The sequence below is a fragment of the Manacus vitellinus genome, unplaced genomic scaffold, assembly GCF_001715985.3.
Source record: "Manacus vitellinus isolate BGI_N305 unplaced genomic scaffold, ASM171598v3 ctg7180002428672_pilon, whole genome shotgun sequence".
Classification (NCBI taxonomy): domain Eukaryota; kingdom Metazoa; phylum Chordata; class Aves; order Passeriformes; family Pipridae; genus Manacus; species Manacus vitellinus.
Window position 1 is genome coordinate 143 of NW_021937808.1, and position 5,655 is coordinate 5,797.

The window sequence follows — 5,655 nt, forward strand, 5'->3', positions numbered from 1 at the left end:
CCAGGGGTGATGAGGATGAGGATGATGCTGAGGAGGGAAGGAGGGGTCCATCCATCCATCCACATTCCATCCCCTGCTGTCCATCCAGAGCTCCTGGTGACCCTCCTGGGTGTCCCAGGGGTGGCAAAGGTGATGGTGACACCGAGCAGGACAAGAGAAATCCATGACCAGGTAAGAAGAGGTCCATCCCCAGGTCAGGAGAGGTCCATCCCCAGCTCAGCAAATGTCCATCCTCAGGTCAGCAAAGGTCCATCCATCCACATCCCATCCCCTGCTGTCCATCCAGACCTCCTGGTGACCACAGCTCTGACCCTCCTGGGTGTCCCAGGGGTGACAAAGGTGACAGTGACACCAAGTAGGATGAGAGAGTCCATCCCCAGGTGAGAAGAGGTCCATCCCAAGGACAGAAGAGTCCATCCCAAGGACAGCAAATGTCAGCAAAGGTCCATCCATCCACATTCCATCCCCTGCTGTCCATCCAAAGCTCCTCGTGACCACAGGTCTGACCCTCCTGGGTGTCCCAGGGGTGACAAAGGTGATGGTGACACCAAGCAGGACGAGAGAAATCCATGACCAGGTAAGAAGAGGTCCATCCCAAGGACAGCAAAGGTCCATCCCCAGCTCAGCAAAGGTCCATCTTCAGGTCAGGAGAGGTCCATCCATCCACATCCCATCCCCTGCTGTCCATCCAGAGCTCCTGGTGACCCTCCTGGGTGTCCCAGGGGTGACAAAGCTGATGGTGACACCGAGCAGGACAGAAGAGTCCATCCCCAGGTCAGGAGAGGTTCATCCCAAGGACAGGAGAGGTCCATCCCCAGCTCAGCAAAGGTCCATCCATCCACATCCCATCCCCTGCTGTCCATCCAGAGCTCCTGGGGACCCTTCTGGGTGTCCCAGGGGTGACCAAGATGATGGTGACACCAAGCAGGGTGAGAGAGTCCATCCCCAGGTGAGAAGAGGTTCATCCCCAGGTCAGGAAAGGTCCATCCCCAGCTCAGCTAAGGTCCATCCCCAGGTCAGGAGAGGTCCATCCATCCACATTCCATCCCCAGCTGTCCATCCAGAGCTCCTGGTGACCCTCCTGGGTGTCCCAGGGGTGACAAAGCTGACGGTGACACCGAGCAGGACGAGAGAATTCCATCCCTAGATCGGGCAAGGTCCATCCATGCTCCACATCCCATCCCCTGGTGTCCATCCAGAAGCCAGAGCAGCATCACTGGGGAAAGAGCCCCCCCCCAGAATTCCCAAATTCCGGCCGTTTCGGGACACGCACACCCCAAAAGAAAAAAATAAAAGGCAGTTTTGAAACACCAGTAACAAAGCAGAGATACAAACACCCCCCCATTCCCCATTCCTGGGTCGACTATTCCCAGGAAAAAAAAAAAAGGGGATTGAAATCCCAACACTTTAAATACAGCTTCATAAATATTAAATCCTGAAAAAAAAAAACAAAAAAAAGAAAAACAAAAAAAAGGAGCCTTGGGGTTGTTTTTTTTTTCAAATAAAAAAAACACAAGGAACCAATCTGAGCTGGGAAGGGAAGGGGAAAAAAAAGTGTCTAATATAGACAGTTATTCCAGGGAGAAAAGTGGGGGAATCTGCTGGGAGAAGGGGGGAAAAAAAAAACTCCAGCAGGATTGGAGAAGGGTTGGAGGAGCCCTTTGAGATCCAAACTCCTGCTCCACACCCCCCCAAGGTAAGGCCGTTCCACGTGGGCTTTTTGGAGCAAAAAAGGACATTTTTTTAAAAAATTAAAAATCAAAAAAAACCACCCCCAGCTTTTCCTTAAAAAAATACCAGAGAAGGGGGAGTTGGGAAGAGAAACTCTGGAATATCAACTAAAAAAAAAACTCCTTTTCTGCTCTACATTCGTCGCTCCCTTGAGGAAAATTCCCAGAGGAATCTTTATAAATTCCTGGGGTTTTTTTTTTCAGAGCTCTGTAAAAAAGAAAAAACAAAAAGAAGGGAAGTTTCCAACCTTGAAGAGTCACTTCATTCCTGTTTTTTTTTTTTGGTTTTTCTTGGGTTTTTTGCCTTTAAAAAAACAACCATTTGAAGTGAAAATAAAACGTCCGAGGTCTGCTCCGGGATCTGGGAGGCTCAGGGGGTGTCCAAAGGTATCCAGGGGTATCCAGAGGCACGTGGCAGCAGGAAAATCCCTCCTTCTGAACCCCAAAAATATGTTTTTTAAAAATCAAGCTTCCAAAAAAACACCTGGAAATTTTTGGGATTTCTGTCCCGTTTCGGCCTCGGGAGTTTTGGCTTCGCTCGGGATCCAGGTGGGATATCAAAAGGAGTTATAAAAACAGGGATGGGATTGGAGCTGGTGGGTTTGGTCCTGGTTTGGTGGTTTGGTTTTGGTGGGTTTTTTTTTAGGAAAAAACTTTTTAAAAAAAGTGCCCCTTCACCCTGCAAATCCCAGGAAGGGAGGAGCTTAAAAACTGGGGCTGGGAGAGATTCCCAAATCCTCCCTGATCCCAAAAATCCTGGGAGGTGGAGAAGGGAGGAGGGGGAGACAGGAGCTTTTCCTTGGGTTCTGCTCCTCCCCCTTCTCTCCCGTGGGATATTTCCTGGTGCAAACACTGGAAAAAAGAAAAAACAAAAACCTAAAACAAACCCTATTTTATTAATAAAATATCCTAAGAATTCCCGGACTTGCAGCACTAAAAAAAGGGCCAGGATTGAATTTGGGAGGAGCAATTAAATTAAAAAAAAAACCACCTGGTGGAAGATATAAAAGAAATCACGTTTTCTTCTGGCACTGAGGAGGCTCCAATGCCCTTTTTTCCCACTGGGAATTCCCCAGGGAGGGTTTTTTTCTCCCTGAAAAGTCAGATCCTTTTCCCAAGGGTTTCATGGAGCAGCTCCATCCTCCTCCTCCTCCTCTTCCCAGTGGGATTCCGAGGCAGGAGAATCCACAGGGTGGGATTGAGGAGACTTCCAGGTGCCCCTGGGGCTTGAACACCATCCCAGGTGTATCCAGGGCCTTCCAGCTTCCAGGATTTTGTCCGGAGAGTTTTAAAAAACCAAGAGGATGAAGGAGGGTTTGTGGGGACAAACCCGGGTCCATCGCGGCGCTGTCGGTGCAGATTCACTGGGGAGGGGGAAAACAGGGACAAGGTGAGCAGGGAAAACACCTCAGGGAAGGCATTCCCAAAAATTCTCTGCCCTGGGAAAGGAGTGGAGGGGGTGCTGAGGTTTTATTTACCCCCCCCTCAGTCCCATCTGGAATAAAAGTGGAGAGGAGATGAGCCTGGGAAGAGTCACCCCGGGTGTTCCAGAGCCCACCTGGGATCCCACTGGAGACACCTCTGGGATGTGGAGAACCCCCTGTTCCTGTCCCACCATCAGCACAATTCCAGGGCTTGTGATCCCATTGGAGAATCCCCCATTCCTGTCCCACCATTCCCAGGGCTTGGGATCCCACTGGAGACACCTCTGGAATGTGGAGAACCCCCTGTTCCTGTCCCATCACTCCCAGGGCTTGTGATCCCACTGGAGAATCCCCCATTCCTATCCCAGCACTCCCAGGGCTTGGGATCCCACTGGAGACACCTCTGGAATGTGGAGAACCCCCTGTTCCTGTCCCATCACCAACACAATTCCAGGCCTTCAGGAATGAGGGAATTCCCTGCTTTTTATCCAATCCCAGGTTTTCTCTGATTCCTCCCCCCTTTTATCTGATTCCCAAATCCACTTTTGGGGCAGCAGATCCCCCCCCAGGAGCAGGGAGGTGGATTTGGGGAGGGGTGAAGAGCTGCTCCTGCCCCGCTCCCAATTCCGTGTTCCCAACGGGACAGGGATCACACCAGTCCCCAAAATCCTCCCTCCTGATCCATCCCAGGGCTGCCTTTTCCCTCTGGGAATACTCACAAAGCTGATCTCTGTCTCCTGCAGGTCCTGGAGCTGCTCCCTCAGCTCCAGGGAGCGCTCGGGGATGGAGGGGCCGGGGGAGCCGCTGGGGAAACAGAAGGGGGGGGACACCTGTAAAGCAGGTTTTAAAGGTCAATAAACCACAGATCCAGGGCCCCCTGCTCTTCCCAGCCACGGGAATATCCCGGCACAGCAATCCTTGGGCAAAATTTTAGGTGGAGGAAGCCAAAAAACCATCTAAAAAATCAAAAAAACACTTAAATAATCCAAAAAATCAGCCCTCCGGGTCTAAAAACGAGCCCGGGGTGGTGTTTTCCAGAAGGTTCCATGAGCTTTGCAGAAGGTTCCAGGCAATTCCAGGATGTTTGGGAGCTGTGGGAGCTCAGTGCTGAGCCCTCCTGGAGTCCCAGAAGATCCCAACCCTCTGGAAAGGTCACACCTTGAATCCCATCACACAAATTTTGGCACCGAAACCTCGCCGGACCAGCGCGAGCTCCCCGCCGTTCCGGGCCAAATTAACTCCAAATAATCAACAATATTTTGTTAATTAGATTAAAATTAACGAGATTAAAAGCACAAGTCCCCCAGGGAAGCAGAAGCCACCCAGCAAGAAGCAGCAGGAACCTGACAAGGACAACTCAGGGATGGGGACAGGGACGTTCCCACTTGGGAACACTCCGGAACCCCCCACGCACGGCCCCTGGCCCAGAACATTCCAGAGGGAATCCAAAGGCTTGGGAAGGAGCCAAGGAGTTCCATCCTCACCTGTTGGCAGGGGAATTGAGGCCCCCACTGCCCAGGGAGGACGTGGACAGGGTGGTGGCCACCGAGTCGCTGTTGGCTTCGTCCACGGGCAGAGTCCGGGGCAGGAGATCCGGGCGGCCGAGGTGGGATCCTAAAAGATGTTCCAGCAGAATTCCAGGGATTAGGATCCCACTGGAGACACCCCAGGAACCTGGAGAACCCCCTGTTCCTGTCCCACCACTCCCAGGGCTTGGGATCCCACTGGAGACACTCCAGGAACCTGGAGAGTCCCTTATTCCTGTCCCACAACTTCCAGAGCTTGGGATCCCATTGGAGACACCTCTGGAATGTGGAGAACCCCCTGTTCCTGTCCCACCACCAGCACAATTCCAGGGCTTGGCATCCCACTGGAGAACCCCCTGTTCCTGTCCCACCACTCCCAGGGCTCAGGATCCCACTGGAGAGACCTATGGAATGTGGAGAGCCCCCTGTTCCTGTCCCACCACCAGCACAATTCCAGGGATCAGGATCCCACTGGAGACACCCCAGGAACTTGGAGAACCCCTTATTCCTGTCCCACAACTTCCAGAGCTTGGGATCCCACTGGAAACAAACCAGTAATCCCCCTGTTCCTGTCCCACCACCAGCACAATTCCAGGGCTTGGGATCCCATTGGAAACACCTCTGGAATGTGGAGAACCCCCTGTTCCTGTCCCAGCACTCCCAGAACCCAAACAATCGTATTTTTTCCCTGTTTTCTCCGCCCAGCTCCGCAGGCAGGCAGCTCCAATGGGATAAAAAGCTGGAAAACGAGGGATTTTTGGGATTTTTCCCAACCTTGCTCCACGTCTGCCTCGGTGGTCACTTGTGCTTTGGGGTCGGAGCCCCCGTGGAGCTGGGCTGGGATCCCCCCCGGGCAGCTCCGTCTGGGAATGGCGGGGCCGCTCCGGCTCTTCTTGGAAGGGGAGGCTTTCACTGCCAGGGAGAAACAGATTGGAATAGTTTACATTTTTTTTTTTAATATTTAATTTTTTAAAG

General features: G+C 52.3%; 1 long non-coding RNA gene across 2 annotated transcripts; it reads right to left on the minus strand.

Moving 5' to 3' along the window:
• Nucleotides 1–1,511: 1,511 nt before the first annotated feature.
• Nucleotides 1,512–5,601, minus strand: LOC115307922. Of its 2 annotated transcripts, none has more exons than XR_003916278.1 (4): nt 5,455–5,601; nt 4,639–4,768; nt 3,874–3,958; nt 1,512–3,094 (listed from the first exon to the last, which is right to left on the minus strand). It is a non-coding gene; the product is annotated as an uncharacterized LOC115307922 (long non-coding RNA). The 2 variants fall into 2 exon arrangements; XR_003916275.1 differs by having other exon boundaries at nt 3,874–3,984.
• Nucleotides 5,602–5,655: the final 54 nt, after the last annotated feature.